The sequence below is a fragment of the Thamnophis sirtalis genome, unplaced genomic scaffold (genome assembly GCF_051295495.1).
Source record: "Thamnophis sirtalis isolate CommonGarterSnake01/CBP01778 unplaced genomic scaffold, rThaSir2_p1.2 scaffold_6, whole genome shotgun sequence".
In the NCBI taxonomy this organism is placed as follows: domain Eukaryota; kingdom Metazoa; phylum Chordata; class Lepidosauria; order Squamata; family Natricidae; genus Thamnophis; species Thamnophis sirtalis.
The window spans coordinates 128764315-128786917 of NW_028261386.1; the positions used below are offsets into that span (position 1 = coordinate 128764315).

General features: G+C 41.8%; 1 protein-coding gene across 8 annotated transcripts in view; it reads left to right on the forward strand.

Annotated features, from left to right (window-relative positions):
* KHDRBS2 (KH RNA binding domain containing, signal transduction associated 2) overlaps window positions 1–22063 on the forward strand; it is a 466489-nt gene extending 444426 nt beyond the window's left edge. For 6 of the 8 annotated variants that reach the window (XR_015697109.1, XR_015697103.1, XR_015697106.1 and 3 more), the window contains 2 exons: window positions 11825–11929; window positions 21831–22063. The gene's annotated coding sequence lies outside the window, so the exon portion shown is untranslated. The remainder of the gene's footprint in view (window positions 1–11824; window positions 11930–21830) is intronic. The other 2 variants (XR_015697104.1, XR_015697107.1) reach the window with 1 other exon arrangement.
* Window positions 22064–22603: the final 540 nt, after the last annotated feature.

Below are 22603 nucleotides of genomic sequence, written 5' to 3' on the forward strand. Positions count from 1 at the left end.
ATGGCTGGCCTTCGGAAGTTGTGGGTGCTTCATCACTGGAGGCTTTCAAAAAGAGACCAGATAGTCATTTGTCTAAAATGGTATAGAGTAGACTCTCCTGTTTGAGCAGCGGGTTGGACTAGATGACCTCCAAGCTCCTTTCCAACTCTGTTATTCTGATCATGAACATATCATTACTGCCAAAGGAAAAGAGACGCACTTCTAGTGTTGTCTGCTTTAAAAATTTCTTTAGCAGAATAATTTGCTCTGTATTTCATAAATTGATTAGACTTAGCATGAAACATTCATAGTAATTTTGCACATTCAGTATGTCCAAGTAATAGCTATTATTATCTAGTGAGCCTAGGATTTGATTGTTGAATCTATCTCTTACATCTAGCCATAGCGTGTGCTCACATTTCCAAACCTGTAGCAAAGGTTAGTTGATTTCACCCCCAGACAGGAACGAGGCAAAAGTCAAATTAACTTTTATTTAAATCACTTTCCTCCCATTAGTTGCAGAAACACACACATGCGCTCCCACACACTCTAGCAAGCTTTCTCTCTATTGTTTTACTATCTTTTAAACTATTGGAAGCCACTCTAATTAATGCGTATTAAATTGCAAGAGCAAAGCATTATTGTTTAAATAAAGAAGAATAAATACAAAAAGATTCCAGACAGCGGGATGCTTTAATACTAATGTTGTATACCAGAGTGAAAATAGCAGTAGCAATACACCCCATAGTGCTTTACAGCCCTCTCTAAGCACTTTACAGAGTCAGTATATTGCCCCCAACAATCTGGGTCCTCATTTTACCAACCTGAGAAGAATGGAAGGCTGAGCCGGTCAGAATCAAACTTCATGCTGTGGGTAGAGTCAGCCTGCAATACAGCATTCTAACCACTGTGCCACCACAGTTTCTACAGAAGCAGACATTCAGGCCATCAGATCTAATCTCTACTCCGTTTAAGGATTTTAGAAATGAAATTTGAAATGTAATGACAGGTGGTGTTTTTTTTTTAACTAGGTATAATCCAGTGGTGGGTTTCAAAAATTGTTCGAACCTACTCTGTGGGTGTGGCCTCCTTTGTGGGAGTGGCTTCCCACCCATGTGACCGGATGGGAGTGGCTTTCCCCCCATGTGACCGGATATGAAGATGCCAACAACACTTGTCAGAACCACCTTAAATGACCTCACACACAGCACTAGCATGCAGAAGAATAGGATGTAAACTTGTTTTTTAAAAGGCATCTTTGGTTTGCGTTAAAACAACTTCAACACACGCAATGTTCTGATTGCACCACAAACACAGTAGTCATCCTTACCTTTCACAGAGGCACTGAGTTTTATAAATAGGAGCATGATAGTGTAGAGTAATCATATCCAAGGACCAGTGGTGGGTTTCAAAAAATGTTGGAACCTCTTCTAACCGGTTCGGTAGATTTGACGAACCGGTTCTACCGAATAGGTGCGAACTGGTAGGAACCCACCTCTGGCATAATCCCAGACTATATTAACTTGGCTGTGAAGATAAACATTACCCAACTTTGAAAGATAAATACAACAATGACAATATATTTGATTGGCAACTTAAGAATTTAAGAACACACAATAATGGCAAAACCAACAGCATCTATCCACAACAGAAGTGTAACCAAATTCAAACAAGAATAGTTCCTTGTATGCAATATATTGCATGGCAAGAGAAAAGCAAAAACTTGCATTAAAGTTTTTACGGGTTCTAAATGTTTATAAATACTGCAGATCAGAATATAAAGAAGGGGAAAGTTAGAAATTAAATACGTTACCTATTTATATTTTCCAAGTAATTCCTTGGTTTTCCTTTCTTCTTTTTCCCCTTTCATTTATAAATCACAATAAATAAACAGTCCAGAATTTAATATTAAATTCAAATAAAAACCTTTCTCCCACATTAAAAAAAAACAATTAAATGCCTATCTATTTTTTTCCAACCAAATCTTTCTTTTTCCTTTCATTTATAAATCACAATAAATAAACAGTATAAGATGTATTTTGCAACTGGTGTTGGCAATACTTAATCAACCTTAGGTTCATTACGTTTTAGAAATCATACTGAACACTGATACATCTTTAAAAGTTTAAGTAATCTAAATCATTATAGTTTTAAAAAATGTCTAATTTTTACTGTGCAGGTGCCACTATACTCAGTTATTCCCTGCATTCTATAATGTATCCTTTGCCTTTTATGATGCAGTAAAGGAGGAAGGAAGGAGAGAAGGAGAGAAGAAAGGAGGGAAGGAAGGAGGGAAGGAAGGAGAGAAGGAGAAGAAAGGAGGGAAGGAAGGAGGGAATGTAGGAGAGAAGGAAGGGGGAAGGAAGGAGGAAAGGAAGGAGAGAAGGAGAAAAGAAAGGAGGGAAGGAAGGAAGGAGGGAAGGGGAAGGAGGGAGGGAAGGAAGGAGGGAAGGAAGGGGAGTAGGAGAGAAGAAACAAGGGAAGGAAAGAGGGAGGGAGGGAAGAAGAAGTAGGACCGTTGTAAGATCAGATGGATCTATGGGATCTTAAGAAAGCAATCTTCAAGTATATTGTCAACTGTAGGGAAAAATTGTTATAAATACATATTATTAATAACAGTTATGAGATCATATAATTGCGAATGTATATATGAAATTGATAAAATAAAAAAATAAAAAAATGATGCAGTAAAACAATTAACTGGAGGCGGGGAGAAAATGACTTAATTTTGAGCATCGCGGCAAAGCATTCTTCAACATTTCTAAGATATTGTTTTCACTGTCATATTTAAACTCTTGTTGTTTTTTGCAATCTGCCCTCTGATATGATAAAAGATGCATCAATGATTTCTGTGTTTACAGTCCTTCAAGGACTGCTATCTCAGGCTGGCATTGCCCAGCTCCCAATGCAGCAATGCTGCCTCTACCCACATTCTCTCACCCTGGAAGGCGAGACATGAAAAATAGGTACTTGACACATGTGGCAGAGAGTGATTGCACTTAAACAGAGAAAAGAAAACATTGAAAGAGATATTATATCCTTTCTTCACAGGAGGACACCAATCCCCACTCCTAAATCCAATCTCAAAGAAACACAACATTTCGCATACAATCTCTGCTATATCCAGTCTTCACTGGCCTGTTGATTCTTTAAAATTACCTTACACATTATTTGAAAGAAGACGACAAATAGGACGTATGTCAATCTTTCCTGTACTTGCCCGACGGAGATTCTATGAATTGCTTTTTTAAAAATTCCTGTGTGTCTATTTTACCAGGTAGACCAGACAAGTATTGCCAGATAAGCTAATTCTACTTCATTGAAAAGTTACATTAACAGAATCTTGCAAGTCTGAAAGTACAGATCTCCTTCCATCACCTTTACAACTTAGGGAGGATTTCCCCCAGTGGTGGGATTCAAATAATTTAACAACTGGTTCTCTGCCCTAATGACTCTCTGGGTAGGCGTGGCTTGGTGGTCATGTGATTGGGTGGGTGTGGCCAACTCAAGGTCACTCAGGTCGATGGGCGCTTCGCCTTAGCTGTTACAATGTAACAAGGGTTAACCGGAGAGGCAGTTTCTGTAAGCAGGGCAACAAAGATTAGGCTAGAAACAACACCAGAATGTTTCCTTCCTGCCTTCCTTACAGGATTAGCCCTGTAAAGTGGGGAAAAAACAAAACGAGATTTCTTCCAACAACCGCTTCTCCGAACTGCTTAGAAAGTTACCAACCGGTTCTCCCGAATAGGTGCAAACCGGCTGAATCCCACCACTGATTTCCCACTCCCAAGCCTCTTACCCCACCCATTATGCAGCTGAGAGTTATGCGCTTTCTCCTCCGACCATTCCCTAGGCGCATCTCTTTGACCAGTATCTCACGGGTGTTTCCACCTTATCATTTACAAGGTGTGCAAATCAAAAGGGAGGGGGGGAAAGAGTTTACTTAGAGCAGGGATAATCAACCTTTTTATACCTACCGCCCACTCTTGTATCTCTGTTAGTAGTAAAATTTTCTAACCACCCACCGGTTCCACAGTAATGGTGATTTATAAAGTAGGGAAGTAACTTTACTTTATAAAATTTATAAAGCAGAGTTACAGCAAACCCCTACCGCCCACCATGAAAGCTGGAATGCCCACTAGTGGGCAGTAGGGACCAGGTTGACTACCACTGACCTAGAGCATATCTCTGGGTATTTATTTATTTATTTATTTATTTATTTATTTATTTATTTATTTATTTATTTATTTATCTTGTATGCCGCCCACTCCCGAAGGACTCCGGGCGGCTCACAATAGACAAGGGAAGGGGGAATAAATAGACAAAGACAACACTTTAAAAAAAATGCAACATTCACAGTTTTCACGGGGCTGGATGCTTCACAAGCCCCCCCAGCCTGCTGGAGCAGCCAGGACTTGGTGGCTTTGCGGAAGGCCGGGAGGGTAGTAAGGGTCCAGATCTCCACGGGGAGGTCATTCCAGAGGGCTGGAGCTGCAACAGAGAAGGCTCTCCCCCGGGGAGTCGCCAGCCGACATTGGCTGGCGGATGAAATCCGGAGGAGACCTAACCTGTGAGATCTAATCAGTCTATGGGAGGTAATTGGCAGGAGGCGGTCTCTCAGGTACCCAGGTCCGATGCCATGTAGGGCTTTATAGGTGACGACCAGCACCTTGAAGCGGATCCGGAGACTAATGGGTAGCCAGTGCAGCTCGTGGAGGATAGGTGTGACATGGGTCCCTGGGTGCACCCACAATTGCTCGCGCGGCTGCGCTCTGGACTAACTGAAGTCTTCGAACACTCTTCAAGGCAGCCCCATGTATCATCAGAGGGCAGCAAAATCTGTAAAATGATGGGTGTGACATAATAATGCAAGTTCCCCTCCTTTTATTTGTGTGTGTACTGTGGTGAAACAAGCAAAAGGAAAGGACTGGATCACAATTCTACATATGCTACTTTGCTCATTTTAATGCACCCCATACCGATGCATGTTTGAATAAGGAAGGTAAATATGAGAAATCAAAATATTTTGTATTTCCCCAAAGATCCTTGGTAGTATAGTAATTTGACAATAGTAGTAATATTTTTTAAAAAAAAATATTGACTCAAATAGCTTATTTATCAATAATCGTTTTAATAAAGAAATGGTTAAGAACAGCCAAATTGTGTTTTTGCCTCTCCATCAGAGGTCTGTTGCACTTAAGATCAACTGATCAAGTGATTCCTTTATCACAGTTTCTTGAGAAGAATCTTCTAAAAACAAAAAGGTTTTCAAAGCATGTCATCTCATTTGTCTGTGATGAAGGACTTGCATGATTATGGAGAAAGTAATCCTCAACTTACGACCACAATTGAGCTTAAAATTTAGGTTGCTAGGTGAGACAGTTGTTAAGTGAATTTTGCCCCATTTTATGACCTGCAGCTGTTAAAATAGTAGCACAGCTGCTAAGTGAATCACTGCACCTGTTAAGATAGTAGCACAGTTGTTAAGTGAATCACTGCACCTGTTAAAACAGTAGCACAGCTGCTAAGTGAATCACTGCAGCTGTTAAGATAGCAGCACAGTTGCAAAGTGAATCATTGCAGCTGTTAAGATAGTAGCACAGCTGCTAAGTGAATCACTGCAGCTGTTAAGATAGTAGCACAGTTGCTAAGTGAATCATTGCAGCTGTTAAGATAGTAGCACAGCTGCTAAGTGAATCACTGCAGCTGTTAAGATAGTAGCACAGTTGCTAAGTGAATCACTGCAGCTGTTAAGATAGTAGCACAGTTGCTAAGTGAATCACTGCAGCTGCTAAGACAGTAGCACAGTTGCTAAGTGAATCACTGCAGCTGTTAAGACAGTAGCACAGCTGCAAAGTGAATCACTGCAGCTGTTAAGATAGTAGCACAGTTGTTAAGTGAATCTGGCTTCCCCTATTGACCTTGATTGTCAGAATGTTGCAAAAGGGGATCATATGATCCCAGGTCCAGTGGCGGGTTCCTACCGGTTCACACCTGTTTGGCTGAACCGGTAGTAGCTTGACGGCCTGGGTTGCTGGAACCGGCAGCGACCCGGGCCTGCCACACCCCTGAACTAGTTCTCCCAGTGGTGCCGTAGGTGCTGTAGGTGTCATGTTTTGACTTCTGCGCATGCGCAGAGCAATTTTTGTTGCACCACGCACGCGATGCATCACGTGCCCCTGAGTGAACCGGCAGTAGTGGCTGACAGAACCCACCACAGCCCGGGTCACTGCAGCTGTCATAAATATGGGGACCCAGACCGTGGGGGCAATTTGCTGACTCAATTTGCTAAAAATCTGTAAACTGCTTAGAGAGGGCTGAAAGCCCTATGAAGCGGTAAGTCTAATAAATAGATAGATAGATGATAGATAGATAGATAGATAGATAGATAGATAGATAGATAGATAGATAGATAGATAGATAGATAGATATGAGTCAATTGCCAAGCATCCAGATTTTGATCACATTAGTATGGGGATGCTGCAACGGTTGTGAGTAAAACGGTTGTAAGTCACTTTTTTCAGTGATATTGTCACTTTGAAAAGTCACTAAATTAACTGTTGTAAGTCGAGGACCGCTTGTATAACAATAGTATGATTATAGTAGTCTTAAATACTATATTTAAGTGTTAAGATAGATTACAATATTCTATCAAGAAGGACTAGGAAGATAAAAAAAATACATGTAATTTCTGATAAGAATTGAGTCATCTTTCAAGTCTTGTTCTTTCCTTGTCTAATTTTGTCCATTTACTTTGGGGGACACCGGAATATCAATGATTAATGGCCTTGGTGCTGGAGCAGCACAGTCTTGTAATATAATATGAGAAATCAAAGATCAGGGAGGCTGAATTAAAATATTCTGGATGGCTGCATTACTGTTCTACACAATTAGTAACACCAACGAGAAATCTTTCACATTCCCAATCTGCAGTGGAACCTCTTCATCCAAAGCTTATTATTGCTGGTATATTTTACACACAGACACACATAGACACACACACACGGTATGCCCAAATATGGGAGGGCACATACTGCTTCCCTTTCGCCAAGTTCGAATTCCAGTAAGGGTTTTTATTTGTGCTGATAAATAAATAAAGGGAGAGTAGTATAGATCTATTTCAAGCTATTTAGCTCTCATCAGCTAGCCATAACCTTACTGGGATTCGAACCTGGGCTGTATTACCTATTAGGCAGTTGTATTAGCCACTAGGCCACAGGCTCTCCTCCTTTATCAGCTAAGCCAGGGAAATAGGTGTGTATTTTGTGTCACAACCCCTGGTATGTCCAAATATGGGAGGAAGCCTACTGCTTCCTTTCTCTGTCTATCGGCTCATCGCAAGAGACCATCCAGATAGAAAGCCATTATTTTTACTGTTGCCTTTGTTAAATTTGTGTTGCATTTGTGCTGATAATATATATATATAGTTGTATACACACACACACACACTCCTAAGGTCTCAAAAAATTGAATTAAGAGGCACCCAAGAAGTAGCAGGGAAACCTGTCTCTGAACTCTCATTTTTAATTAATGTAACTGCTAAAACAGAAGAGGGAGCTGAGTTATAGCTCATTCACTTGACAAAGAGCAACTTTCCTCCAGCTTCTATCAGCTCCTGGAAATTGCTAGAGGATACTTTAGCCATGAGAGCCAGTTTGGTGCAGTGGTTAAGCCATGAGGCTAGAAACCAAAAACAAAGAGTGCTAGTCCCACCATTGGCATGGAATCCAGTTGAGTGACCAGGGGCCAGTCACTCTGTTTCAGCTCTAGGAAGGAGGCAATGGCAAACCAATTCTGAAGAACCTTCCCCCCCCCCAAAAAAAGTATATAGGGTCTTGTCCAGCCAGTTTCTGAGAATTAGACATGATTGGACAGAAGGTGGGGAAAGAGTTTAGGTATATGAATCACTAATATGCAATTAGCTTACTTTTCCACGCAAGGGGCTGCCCTTGAAGAGTGTCCAAAGACAACATTAGTCCAGAACGCAGCCACGCGAGTGATTGCGGGTGTACCTAGGTACACCCACGTCACACCTATCCTCCGTGAGCTGCACTGCCTTCCCATTGGTCTCCCGACACACTTCAAAGTGCTAGTCGTTACTTTTAAAGCCCTACATGGTATCGGACCTGGCTACCTGAGAGACCGCCTCCTGCCAATTACCTCCCTAAGGCCTATAAGATCGCACAGATTAGGCCTCCTCCGGATTCCATCTGCCGGTCAATGTCGGCTGGCCACTCCCCGGGGGAGGGCCTTCTCTGTTGCTGCTCCAGCCCTCTGGAACGATCTCCCCGTTGAGATCCGGACCCTCACTACCCTTCCGGCCTTCCGCAAAGCAACCAAGACCTGGCTGTTCTGGCAGACCTGGGGCTGCTGAATTGTCCAGCCCCACCTTCAGTTGTGAATATTGTGTTCTTTTAATGTTGTCTTGTTTTTTTATGTCTCTCCCTCCCCCTTTTTTTATTGTAAGCCGCCCTGAGTCTCTTTGAGAGTGGGCAGCATACAAATTAAATCAATCAATCAATCAATTTATCACAGGACAGGGTTAACATATCAATAAAGGAAAATATTGTCACTCAGGGTTGAAATGAGAGGTCCTTAGTGCTCTCTCAATTTGATTGTTTGGTTGCAAATATTCCTTACGCAAACTAAGTAATATCATCAGAAGAAAACCAAGCTCAAAGAACACCAAGGATCCCTCAGAGTTAATATATAAAATAAATTCCAGATGGGGCATGGATTTGCAGCCTTTTCTCCCTTTTTTGACCTTATTTTTTGCAAACTTTCAGCACATCATATGGGAAAGCACCAGACCAGGGGTGGGTTTCTCCCAGTTCGCACCAGTACGCCAGAACCGGTTCGTGAAATTTAGCGTACCTTTTGGAACCTGTTCCAAAAGGAAAGAAGGAAGGGAGGGAGGGAGGGAGGAAGGGAGGAAGGGGAGAGATACACACAGGAAAGGAAGAGATACACACAAGAAAGGAAGGAAGGAATGGAGGGAGAGGGAGAGAAAAAAGAGAGAAAAAGATAGAAAGAGAAAAAAAGAAAAAGGAAGTGGGAGAGAGAGAAGAAAGAAAGAGGGGAGAGAGACAAAAGGAAGGAAGGAAAGGGAGAGAGAGAGAAAGAAGGAAAAAGAAAGAGAACCTATGACCACAATGGTTCCACCACAAAACCGCGGTAGACAAAAGCGCGCTCGACGAAAGCGCGTACGTGACATCATCACAGCGCGACGAAAACATCGCGCTGTGAGCAGTAAATTTAAAATTAAAGCGAAAACCTTACCCTAACCCCCCCAAACCTAACCCTAAACCTAACCCTTAACCTAACCCTAAACCTAACCCTTAACCTAACCCTAAACCTAACCCTAAACCTAACCCTAAACCTAACCCTAAACCTAACCCTAACCCTTAACCTAACCCTAAACCTAACCCTTACCTTTATGTGAATCGGCTTGCTTTAATTTTATTTTAATTTCAATTTAATTTATTTTTAATTTTTTTCATCGCGCTGCTGATGACGTCAGGTACGCGCTTTCGTCAAGCGCGCTTTTGTCTACCGCGGTTTTGACGGGTCACGACCACAATTGAGCCCAAAATTTTGGTTGCTAAGCAGACTTAGGTGGGCAAATGCCCTGGTGCCAGGAAAACCAGCAGAAGAAGCAGTGCCAGTGACCACCAAGGTAGACCAAGCACAAAGATTCTTCTGAAGTACCAGTCTGTTGGGAGAGGCAGATCTCTCCTTCTATGCTGTATTTTATCTTTTTCTCATATTTTTATTATTGCTATAGGAATTGATCTGGGACTCAGCAAAACATGGTACCAGTTAGTCTCCAAAAGGCAAAAGTGTCAGAGGATATGTAAGTTCACTGTGTTAAGAGAACTACAAGTTCCTACCTGTAGAGGCTGAAAGAATTTGTGACCCAACTGCTTAAAGTCCTACCTGCAGGAAGTGATGCCATTCTCATGGGCTGCGAAACTTTTGCTACAAGGAAGAAAATACCTCCAGATGGCTTTTCCGCCCAGCCTTCATTTTATTACCGCAAACTAAGCTACTAACCCTAGATTCACCTGATTTTTAGTGTGATAGCAGGGAGGATCAAATGCCGGCATGTTGGCCTTTGATCAGGGTTTTATTATTATTATGCTTTATTCTTACACCTCTTTACAGTATTTTACCTTTATAAGATATGTTTTTCCTCTCCTTAAAGGGCATCCTAGAAATATTTTAAAGAAATGAGCCCAGCATCACAAATTCACTTGGGCGAATTTAGCATTTCCATTTGATATTTGTAATTCACAACAGAATCCTTTCTATGTCACCTAACTATTTTAGAACGCCATAAGGAGAAAAGTTCTCTTCAAAGCCAATTCTGACCACTGATAGATAGATAGATAGATAGATAGATAGATAGATAGATAGATAGATAGATAGATAGATAGATAGAGAGATAGAGAGATAGAGAGATAGAGAGATAGAGAGAGGGGGGGGGGCAAATCTCAAAGGTTTTCTTTCAATAAAGAATTTCTCACCAGATATATATATATATATTGTTTCTTTTTAAATATCAGTTGCCTTATCATTAAGCTTCAGAGGTTCTTAAATTGCTTCTTGGAGTTTATTTGTCAAATAACTCAGGGTATAAAAGTGGGACCATAAACATTAATTGAGCAGCCATTAAGCAGGATGGCTATTTGTTTTGGGTTGATCGTGAACATAAAGCTTCATACCCTCTGGTGGGAAACAATTAGACATGATGAGGAACATGCTATTAAATTCTACTCTTACCACCCTTCTGATATCAGTTGAGCTGGGTAAAATAGAAACCAGCTGTAGCCAGTAAGCAGACACCCGTGATGGGAAGTCATATTTTTACTCTCATGTCACAGCCTGTTATGAATGGCATAAAAGTTCTAATGCATTATGCTAATGGCAGTGACTAATGATCGTCATTATCTTCATTTATGCTCATAAAAATATTTCTCCACGGAGTCGGATCATAAATAGAACACTGTTTAAAATGAAACAGTGGGACTTCTTTTAAAGGAAACATGAGATATAAAATCTACTTAAATACCAGAAGTGGGGTGCCTAAATTATTTGATTTTAGTTAGTGTGATGCAGTGGTGGGTTTCAAAAAATTTTGGAACCTACTCTGTGGGTGTGGCCTCCTTTGTGGGAGTGGCTTGCCGGCCATGTGACCTGGTGGGAGTGGCTTGCCGGCCATTCTCTCTCTCTCTCTCTCTCTCTCTCTCTCTCTCTCTCTCTCTCTCTCTCTCTCTCTCTCTCTTTCCTTCCTTTTGTCTTTCTGTCCCTTTTTTCTTTTTTTCTTTCATCTCTCTCTCTCTCACTCTTTCTTTTTTCTTTTTATTTATTCATTTCTTCCTTTCGTTCTCTTTCTCTCTCTGTGTGTGTCAGTCTGTCTGTCTGTCTGTCTGTCTGTCTCTCTCTCTCTCTCTCTCTCTCTCTCTCTCTGTGTGGCAGTGGTGGGTTTCAAAAAATTTTGGAACCTCTTCTGTAGGTGCGGCCTGCTTTCCGGGTCCTCTGGTGGAACCTCTTCTAACCGGTTGGGTAGATTTGACGAACCGGTTCTACCAAATAAGAACCACCTCTGGCGTGATGATAATAAGAGCACTAATTTTGTTTTTAGAAAGGGATCGAAGCGTTCATATTCATCCATGAGCACCCTCCTAGTGCTGAGAGTAAGAAGAGCACAGCTTGCGGAAGAAAACCAATCTGAGTTATAAATCTGACACTGCCAACTTGGAGGTTTCCATTTTCTTTGGCAAGAAACACAGTAAATTTCCTCCTCCGTTTCTGATTCCAGTTATGAATTCTGCTTACTTGACAGGTTCAGAGCACTTCATTATACGCACACCCGGAAGCTCTTAAATGGATGAGGCAGCTATTTGCATCTGATAGAAGTTAAGTGGGACATTAAATTAACGCCAAATAAGTGAGTGCACATTTTGGTGTCATTATGAATGGCTGCAGTGCAGCACGAATGTGTTGATGCTTATGTGCTGACAATTCCTACATTTCCTTGAAACCTCTCCAAGAGTGAGACGTGTAGGAATAAATTGCCACCTTGGAGGATAAAATTAGTAGACGTAAGTCACAATAAGTGTGCACTTGTCTCTCAAAATGTAATAAAAGTAATAGTAATTGCTGGGGGTGGTGGTTTTCCTAGCTTGATGTGAAAGGAGACATACCTTTTACAGTGAGAGGCAATGGCATTGTAGGAAAACGTCAACCACAGGTAAACTGTATGTGTTTAGAAGTTGTGGACAGCAATTACTGAGATAGCACAAATGTAGCATACCAACCAGGGGTGGGTTTCAACCGGTTCGCGGCGGTCCCCGCGAACCGGTTGGTCGGCGAACCCGGAAGTAAGTAACTTCCGGGAACGGCGAAGGGCCCAGCTGCCTGCCCACGCTCCTTACCCGGTTTTGACGAGTTCTGCGCTTCCACGCATGCGTAGGACGCATACAGCGCCTGCGCGATCCTCCAGAAGCAGCTGGAGCATCGCACAGACGCTAGTACGCATACGTGCACCGCGCCCGTGCACGAGGACACCGCCGGCCCCGTTCCAACTGAACCGGTTGGAACGGGGCGAGAAACCCACCCCTGATACCAACCCATGTCTAGCAATGTATTGGGTGAGATTTATCCCAAATTCAACAACAGTGGTGGGTTGCTGCCGTTTTGGCCCGCATAGCGGTGGCGGGAGACTCCACCCACCCACCTGGATGCTTCTGCACATATGGTAGTAACAAAAATGGCAACTTGATTTTGGGTCAGCATGGATAACAACCTCACATTGTCCGAAGCTGGAGGTATAGTCTAGGTGTCCTGCATAGATCCTTTCCTTTCCCAAAACAAATGATGTAAAACGGCAAAGGTTGCTGCATAAATTATGGGAAATTAGAGAAAATGTGTATGCTGCATTTTTTTTTACAGAAAAGTTCTTTGCATGGAATGTGGATTATTTGGGAGTGGAAATATACACTCTGATTTGATTTTAATATACTTATGTGTTCTGACCCCCCTCGTCCCACACCAACACACTCCGAGCCAAAGACAAATTAACAGACAGACAGGTCCTTGGCAGCAAACTGGCACAGACAAGCTTGGGCAGAAATCCAGCACAGATAAGCCATGGCAGCAATCCAGCCTGCCAAGCTCACAATAATGTTCCCCGACATTAGTTCCTGCGTTGACTTCTGCAAAGAGGGGCATGTGCACAAGCAGTCCTTTTATAGTCTGGAGAGGAACCTAATGACCACCAGCTGAGTGCAATTACCTCCTGTACTTGCGCAACTGTTCCTGACGCCTATTAGCTGTTCGGTGCCGAGCATACAGGAACAACTCACTCCTGACGTCAGGAACACACTCCCTTGTCTCCTCCCCACTGGTCCAAGGTTCAGGTGCCTCCTGGTGGCCAACCAGCCTCTCTGTGCCCTGCTCAGAGTCGGAACTCTGTCCAGGGTCCTCCACATTCTCCAGAGCCGACTCACAGGGCCCCTCACTGTCGGAGTCACAACACTTATGGTACATTAGTCATGTAGTAATGAGGAAGAGGACCTTTGTTGAACCATTTATTTTTTAACTCATCCTCAAGCTATTTTCTTTACGGACAGTCCAACCATGTCATTTTTCTAGAGAAGGAAGCATCATATACAGAAGTACCAACCATCATAAGCAGTTGGTTGCTAGGGAGAAACAGAGATCTTTTGCCTTCCCGTTTTGTTGGCTGGCCATAGGACAACATGGAATCCCGGATTAGACTTCGCTTGATCTGGCAGGGATCCCCTCCAGTGGTGGGTTCGTTCGGCCCAGTTCAGCCAAACCAGTAGTGGTATGGTGGCCTGGGTCACTGGAACCGGCAGCAACCCAGGCCTGCCACACCTCCGAACTGGTTCCCCAGACTCTTCTGCCATCGCCGGCATGTTTCTGCGCATGCACAGAACAGTTTTCAGTCAACTGTGCATGTGCAGCAACATGTGGTGGGTGGGTGCATACATGAGCAAAGCGAGCAGTGCACACATAAAACACCCTCTCAGTAAACTGGAAGTAAACTGGTTAGGAACCCACCAATGATCCCCACCTGTTCTGACCCCCTCCTCCATCCAGTAATGAATGCCGAGACAAGCTTAACTGGAATGTCCTTTAATAGCAAGATACCGAAACCTTGGTGGCTGAAAGCCAGGCATAACAAACAGATAAGAGCCTTGGCAGCAACTCAGACAAACTCAGGCAGCAATAAACACAGATAAGGCTTGGCAGCAATCCAGCCTGCCAAGCTCCCAGTACTGTCCTCCGACATTCAATCCTGCATTGACTTCTGCAAAGAGGGCCTTGTGCACAAGTAGTTTTTTATAGTCTGGAGAGGAGCCTAATGACCACCAGCTGAGTACAATCACCTACTGTAATTGTGTAATTGTTCCTGACGCCTAGTAGCTCTTCAATGGCGTGCATCCAGGAACAACTCACTACTGGCCTCTGGCTCACTCTCCCTTGTCTCCTACCAACTGGTCCAAGGCTCAGGTGCCTCCTGGTGGCCAACCAGCCTCTCTGCGCCCTGCTCAGAGTCAGAACCCTGTCCAGGGTCCTCCACATCCTCCAGAGCCAACTCAGAGGGCCCCTCACTGTCAGAGTCTGGTGGCAGCTCCAACAGCACCTGCTGGGCCACAACACCCACCTATAATTTCAGAGCATTGACATTAGACTAGAAATGGGATATTCCTAGAACAGTTCTTGTGAGAGTCCCTACACCAGCCCCATGACTTCTCTTGCCCCTTTGAGTGTAGGAAATAAACGGCTCGTAGAAAGCCAAGCAACAAGTTACTTTAATGGACAAGAAAAATCCCAATAGCCATTCAGTCAATCAGTCATTTTAAAAACTGAGAGTCACAATTGATTAGAGTAAAACAAGTTATAATGTCACTAACAAGCAAAGCTGTAAGTTAAAGCTTAAGAATTTGTGAGGTAAAGATTTAAAAAGTATGATACAATAGGCATAAATAAGGCAACCAAACAATCATTGAGAATAACAGAATAGTAAAAAATTTGATCTGAAAAATGCAAAACCATTATAATACTAAAAGCTAAACAAAAGTTGTAATTAATATTGCATCTATAGAAAATTTTGGGGTGGAAAAATTGAAAGTTGAGACGCCATTAAATTGCACCTGTATACTTACTCATAATCGCTAGACTATGTTAGTAGTATTATCTAAGCTTGTTCAGGTCAACACCCAAATATCTCACACATTTGGAAATAAAATAGTTTTGAAATTATCCCCTTTATGATCAAAGTGCATGCATTTCTGAAAAATGGTCATCCAGCTAAGCTACATTTTCCTGCTCACGTTCTTTTAAAAAGCGCCATCAATATTTGCATAAATACATGAAATAAAAGACAGAGAAGCTAGCAGTTTGTAGTGGGGACCTTTAAACCTCAATTCTGTAAAGCATATATTACTTTTTTCTTCATTAGATTTCCGGTGAGAAAGCTGAAAATATTAAGTACCATGCAATCCACCAGAATTAGATTCCAATTGGCTTCAGCGATTTTCAAAGCCTGTCTGAGATTTTTTAAATGATTTTAAATCACAGTGAAGATGACCAATGAATGCTTATCAAACCAGTGGGAAATGTGTTTTTTTTCCCCCTGAAAGAAGACTGCTGTTTTGGCTGTTAAAGTAACCCAAGCTATTCCAATTACCAAACACTGAATCATAAATTAGATTTATTTGAATATAAAGGTACCTGTTTTCTTTTTATTTTTATTTATGATTATTCCTACAAAAACATTCAAATAATAAAGATATTTCAGGGAAGTTTCTGCCTCTGAAATGAGTTGAAAAGATGTCTCTTTTAGCATTCAGCTAATGCGTGTTGTCTTTTGCTCTCTTTCTTCTGAACATCAATATTCCTGTATTTGTTTCCTCCTTTCCTCCTCCTTCCCCTTTCTTTCCTGTCCTTTCCCTTTGCTTCCCTTCATTTTGTTTCACTGTTTCTTTTCTTTTCCTTCCCTTCCCTTCTTCTTCCCTTCCCCTTTCTTTTGCCTTCCCTTCTCCTTTCTCTTCTCTTCTCCTTTCTCTTCCCTTTCTTGTAGAAAAGACAGGACATGCAAGCCAGCTCTTCAGGGAAGGAAATGTTTATTGCGCCGGTTCAGAATGAATGGTCTGAACAATGAGTGAAAGTCAGGAAATTCCTTCTATAGTTTATCGCTTTCAGCTAAAGCCATTTGTTAGTTTTGGAAACACCCCTCAAGATTTGCCCTTGAGTTACAAAAAGTATGTCTCCAGGAAGTCATAATACATAGGTCAGCCAACGGACAGACATAGCATGTATTTTGAAGAACTAACAATATGTGTCTACCAAACAGATTAACAGCCAAGCCAGCAAATAGGTTAAAATAGATGTTTTGCCTCAGCATATTTCATGTACAGATTTCCTTCTAACCCGTGTCTAACCGCACTATGTCCTAAAAGCAAACCTTGCAATTTCTATATGAATAGTTAAAGCTTAATATTATGAAACCCTAGTCTGGTTCAGGCTTGAGGCCTACCTTGGTTCAGCCTGCCACCTTCCCTTCCCTTCTCCTTCTCCTTCTCCTTCTCCTTCTCCTTCTCCTTCTCCTTCTCCTTCTCCTTTTCTTTTCTTTTCCTTTCCTTTCCTTTCCTTCCCTTCTCCTTCCCCTTCCCTTCCCTTCTCTTATCATTTTATTTCCTTTCCCTCCCTTCCCTTATCCTTTCTTTCCTTTCCTTACCCTTCTCTTCTCCTTTCCCTTCCCTTCTCCTTTCTCTTCTCCTTTCCCTTCCCTTCTCCTTTTCTTTCCCTTCTCTTCCCTTCTCATTTCCCTTCCCTCCCCTTCCATAAACAAGGGTGGAGGATTGTCCTATACCACCCCATGTAAGAGTTTGCAAATGTACTAAGTGGGTGTAATTTCATTCCAATCAAAGAAAGAGCCATCTGGCTCCATTATATGACTGGCTGATTTGATAATAGGCATGAAGAAACAGTTTGCAATATTTAAGCACGCCAGAGGCAGCTAAAAGTTACAATAGTAAGTCCTAACTTTAAGTAGTAGACATAATACTGCCATCAACTAATTATCTCACTCCAGCACTCTTCAGTGGTATTGAGACTGGCTTCCAGGGAGTTGGTTGTGCATTTTAGGAATTAAAGCCCAGTACAGCTGAAGTAAGTCAACTGGGGAAGCATCTTCCTATTTGAATATGTATGAAAGGTTCTGCTGAAATTGCATCAAAACATCTTAGCCCCCTTCTCTAAAATACCTGGGTAGCTAATCCTGAAAACACATCAGGTCCAACATCCAATATCTCAGAGACACAGGTGCTTTTTTGAAAATTCACAAGCAGGATTTACACCCATCTTTGTCCACTGATGATGCTACATAAAGATCATAAATAATTGTCATTGATGATTCAATGAGTGAAAAACAAGATTGTGTATGTAGCAGAATAACAAAAATTGGAGGGGACCTTAAAAGTCCTCTAGTTCAACCCCCTGCACAAGCAGGACCCCTTATACCACTCCAGACAAATGGTTGTCCAATCTCTTCTAAAAAATATCCAGTGATGGAGCACCCACAACTTCTAAAGGCACGCCATTGTTCTCATTGTCAGCAAACTTCTCCTTAGTTCTAAGTTGTTTCTCTCCTTGGTTAATTTCCATCCATCATTTCTTATCCTGCCCTCTGGTGGTTTGGAAATTAGGTTGGCCCATCCCCACCCCTTCTTTGTAGCAGCCTTTCAAATAGTGAAACCTATCATGTCTACCCCAGTTCTTCTTTTCACTAGATCAGACATACCCAGTTTCTGCAACCATTCTTCATATGGGTTGGTGTTGTGACCCAGCAGGAGCCGTTGGAGCTGCCACTAGACTCCAACAGTGAGGGGCCCTATGAGTCGGCTCTGGAGGATGTGGAGGACCCTGGAGTGGGTTCCGACTCTGAGCATGGCGCAGAGAGGCTGGTTGGCCACCAGAAGGCGCCTGAGCCTTGGACCAGTGGGGAGGAGACAAGGGAGTTGTTCCTGGATGCCCGGCACCGAAGAGCTAATAGACGTAAGGAACAGTTACGCAGTTACAAGAGATAATTGCACTCAGCTGGTAGTAATTAGGCTCCTCTCAAGACTATAAAAGGAATGATTGTGCACACGCCCTTTGCAGGAGTCAACGTATTCACTAAAGTTGGAGAACTTTCGTGGCTAGCTTGGCAGGCTGGATTGCTGCCAAGGTTAGTCTGTGCTGGATTGCTGGCAACGTATTGTCTGTGCTGGATTGCTGCCAACATCTTGTCTGTGCTGGCAGGTCCTGTCTGTGTGTTAATAAATCCTTGCAATATCTTTGTCTTGGCGTGCTTTGGTGTAGGACGAGGGGAGTCAGAACAGGTTGGCATCCCCCCACCAATCATATTTGTTCCTCTTCTCTGCACTCTTTTCAGAGTTTCAGCATCTTTTTTATATTGTGGCGACCAACACTGGATGCAATATCCCAGGTATGGTCTCGCCAAGGTATTATAAGGTGGTACTAACATTTCACACGCTCTCAATTCTATTCTTCTATTAATGCAGCCTAGGATTGCATTAGCTGTTTATCATCCCTTTATCTCAGAAGCCTTTCCAAAATGCAAATCGTATTTGCTTATGATTAGAAGACAGGAAGAAAAGGTATATTTGATGAAAAACCAGCAGGCCATTGACTTCAGTATTCTGTTTCTGACCATGACAATAGTTACTTCTACTTGCTATAGGTTGAATACAATCAGATGGGATTGGACCTCATCAATCCTTTGATAGGAGATCACTAGAAAATCTTTGTATCAGTTAGGAGCTGACGTCGTGACAACACAGGAGCTCCAAGATTGCAGTCGATATTTTTGCCACTAGACGGTCCTTTTGGACCTAAACCATTCCGAAGAGACGGTGACAGGGAAGAGTACATCCTGCTGATCTCAGGGATACTGCAAAGTCCCTGATTGATCCAGGAGAATCTCTTTTTGTCAGCGACAGAAGCACAGCCCTTGAAGCTGCTGAAGTTGGGACAGTTCCGGAATGGGAGGAAAACAGAAAGAGAAAGTGTGTCCATCTAGTGAGGAAATCTTATTATAAAAGAGACTACCCCCCCCCAAAAAAAATTAGAGCTAAATTAAATTTGAAAACAGAAGAGAGTAATCAGCAAAATTAAGCTACATTAGACAGTGTGTTATCCTTTTTTATTTTCTTTTACGGATGGAACTTGCAAATGTTTCCTATTCTTTAAGTTGAACAGATTAGTTTTTCTTCTACTACTTTTATATTCTTTTTTTTTTATACCTGTGGATTAAAATCTTTTTCCTTATTTTTATAATGCTGGATTTGATGGGGTTTTTTTTAGCTCCATTTAAGAATTTTGTTTTCTTTAAGCCCAGAATATAAAGAAGATATAAACGGACTAAATTTGACTTAATTTTTTATTATAAGCTTTCATTACATCAACCTGTGTCTTTCCAGGAATAATGCAGTCTTATGTCTCTTGCCATTTGTGGCATTAGTATTCTGGTTATTTCCTTAGTAAGTTTTGTATGGACTTCTCTTCACAACTTATTGCTTATTGCATATCTTGTATAAGCTCGAAACCCTCCATCTGCTTCTTCGATCAGCTTATCTTTGGTTATCACTAGTGCTTCTGACAAGATTTCTCTCCTTAGTTCCATCAATTCTTCTCTCTTTTCTTCTTCTATACTTTGAAATCTTGGGTAGAGCTCCAGTCCCTCTATCTTCCCTTTCCATATTCCACTCTTTCCATTTTCAACCATGCTCAGTTCACTGCCAGTATCAACAATTTTCTTGTATCTTTGTTTATTTGGCTGGGACAAGTAATGGGAGCTCACCCCATTACATGGTGCTAGGGATTCAAACCACTGAACTGCTGACCTTTCTGATCAACAAGCTCAGTGTCTTAGCCACTGAGCCACTGTGTCCCTTGAAAATAAGAGTATTAGGACAATGTAATATTACTAAAACATCAGGCCACTTGGGTGAGTTGCAATCAGGTGAATTAGAGCTTCAACTTCAAGTCTGAGTCAAAAGCAATATTTATAAATCCTAAACATAATTTCTCCTATTCACCAATTTTGGAGAAAATAAAAACCATATTTTTTTATTTAAAAAATCAGAAAGAATGGGATGAAATATACAGGAATCGACTGCTATCCAAGGGAATTCAGCAGTTGTAGACATGCAGTAAACTTCTTTAAATTCTTTTTGCTTCCACCAAAACTCAAAAGTGACTATCATTTTAACAGTGAATTTGCTCCTTATGGAGAAGAATCTCCCAAATGTCAGGGAAACATGGGAAGAAGACGCAAGAACCGTGCAAAGAACCTTTTGAAATACAGAATTAAATGATTGTTATTTCCCCCAAGAGCAGAAACACATTGTGAAAATTCACCTTGGTTGTTTTTTTAAAAAAAAAACACCAGAAAGTTATGTAAGAAGAGGTACAGATTTTGAAGCTAAATATCCATGTTTCTCATTTTTATAAAGAAAGGAACGTTTTTATACTTTTTTTTTAAATGGGCAGAATTAGATAAGTAACACAGAACAACTTTATTTTAACAGGTTTAACAAAGAGGAAGAGCTTCAATTATTAATAAAGGTCCAGTAAATTGAAAAGGAAACATTTCAGTAAATGCCATAAACTGCGGTACAATTTGATCAATTCTGCTATAAAATCTGGCATTGATGACTAGAAAAAAATCAAAGCTTTATTGAATGTGCAACTGTTGCCTCAGACCAACGTGATTGGAAAGCTTCTGAAATCCCAAACCTGATGATTAAAGGCTACATCCTCAACTCCTTCCTTCCCCAAACTATTTTATAGAGAAATAAATCCTAAAAGGAATGGGGGGGGTTTAACATGAAGTTGTGAAATCTCATGTTCAAAACAAATTAATTTTGACCACATTGAAAAGACCCTGCCTCATAAAGCTACATTTTCATGTAATGGACCTTGAGTTTTAGAATTCAGTCAATTCAATATATTTAAATGGAGGGAGGGAGGGAGGGAGGGAGAGAGAGAGAGAGAGAGAGAAAGAGAGAGTGAGAGAGATGTAGGGATTAAAGTGATACACTAGGAATAGAGAGACGTAGCTTCTTAGGCAATGAAACTGATTGGCTGTCTTTGGGCCAGTCATTCCTCCCAGCCTTCAAAGAGGAAGTTTAAATGCTTCTATCTTACAACACACATAGGATCAATGGTGGCACAGTGGTTAGAGTGCAGCACTGCAGGCTACTTCAGCTAACTGCAGTTCTGCAGTTCGGCTGTTCAAATCTCACCGGCTCAGGGTTGACTCAGCCTTCCATCCTTCTGAGGTGGGTAAAATGAGGACCCGGATTGTTGTTGGGGGCGATATGCTGACTCCGTAAACCGCTTAGAGAGGGCTGAAAGCCCTATGAAGCGGTATATAAGTCTAACTGCTATTGCTATTGCTATTGCTATCAATGTGGTAGATTATGGCCCACAACATCCAGTGAAAGATCCTTCATTCCGCAATGGATTGATTTGGGCTGAAAATAATAATACATGTTCACACAACATACTTTGGAGGATGTTGTGTTTGTAACCCAGTCCATAAATGATTTCATTTGTAGAGCATTACGGCCTATGCCTTGGCACTTATGAATGGAATAGGAAGTGCTTTGTCATTCTTGCTTGGCTGTGGTTGTGAAAGAATAATGAAGGATCCGAAATGTTCATGGAGCTTATTTGTATTGCGCTGCGCAGGTGTGTTTGTGTCACCGATAATTAATGACTGACTGAATCTCATTCCACTGTTTCCACAGGCTGTTGACAACTGTAGAGCAGAAAAAGATGTGACGGCCAACAAATCAAAACATTGTGCTTGTAAAGGTCAAGATGATCTCCTGCTCTTCACCCTTCCGAGAAGGAAACATAGGGAACACGGCACCATCGGTCCACCTACCCACCCCAAGTCGGAGCGGGAAGCGAGAAAGAAATTGTAACAAAGCAAGGCGGGGGGAAACCATAGAACAATAAATCTTTTGGAAGTGTTGAAAAAAAAAATGAAGTGCTTGTGAATCAATCTTAGTGGGGAGAGTTCTTATTGCCCAGGACCAATAATACTCTAAATAAGATTGATCCAGTGTACGGTCTTGATTAATGGACAAAGAACTCCCTGTGATATTTCACATGTGACGGCTTTGGTTTAATGAATGCACTGCAAGACAATGATGTCATTTAAATCCCGCACATTTCCTAGTAATTAAGGATTTTACTTAAGGAAAGAAAATAGTACCAACTCCTTCCTTAGAAAAACTCTTATAATAAGCAGAACCTGGGTTTATATCCAGCGAGGGGAGGTGGGTATTTGCGTACCCTATTTCAGTGCAAGGTGTTCAGATCCTGCTTATGAGCTTCCAGCAACATCTGGTGGCTGGCTGCCTTCAATGAGAGGATTTTGACCAGCTGTAAAACATAGAATAATAGAGTTGCAAGGGACCTTGGAGATCTTCTAGTCCATCCCCCTCAGTGGTGGGTTTCAAAAATTGTTCAAACCTACTCTGTGGGTGTGGCCTCCTTTGTGGGAGTGGCTTGC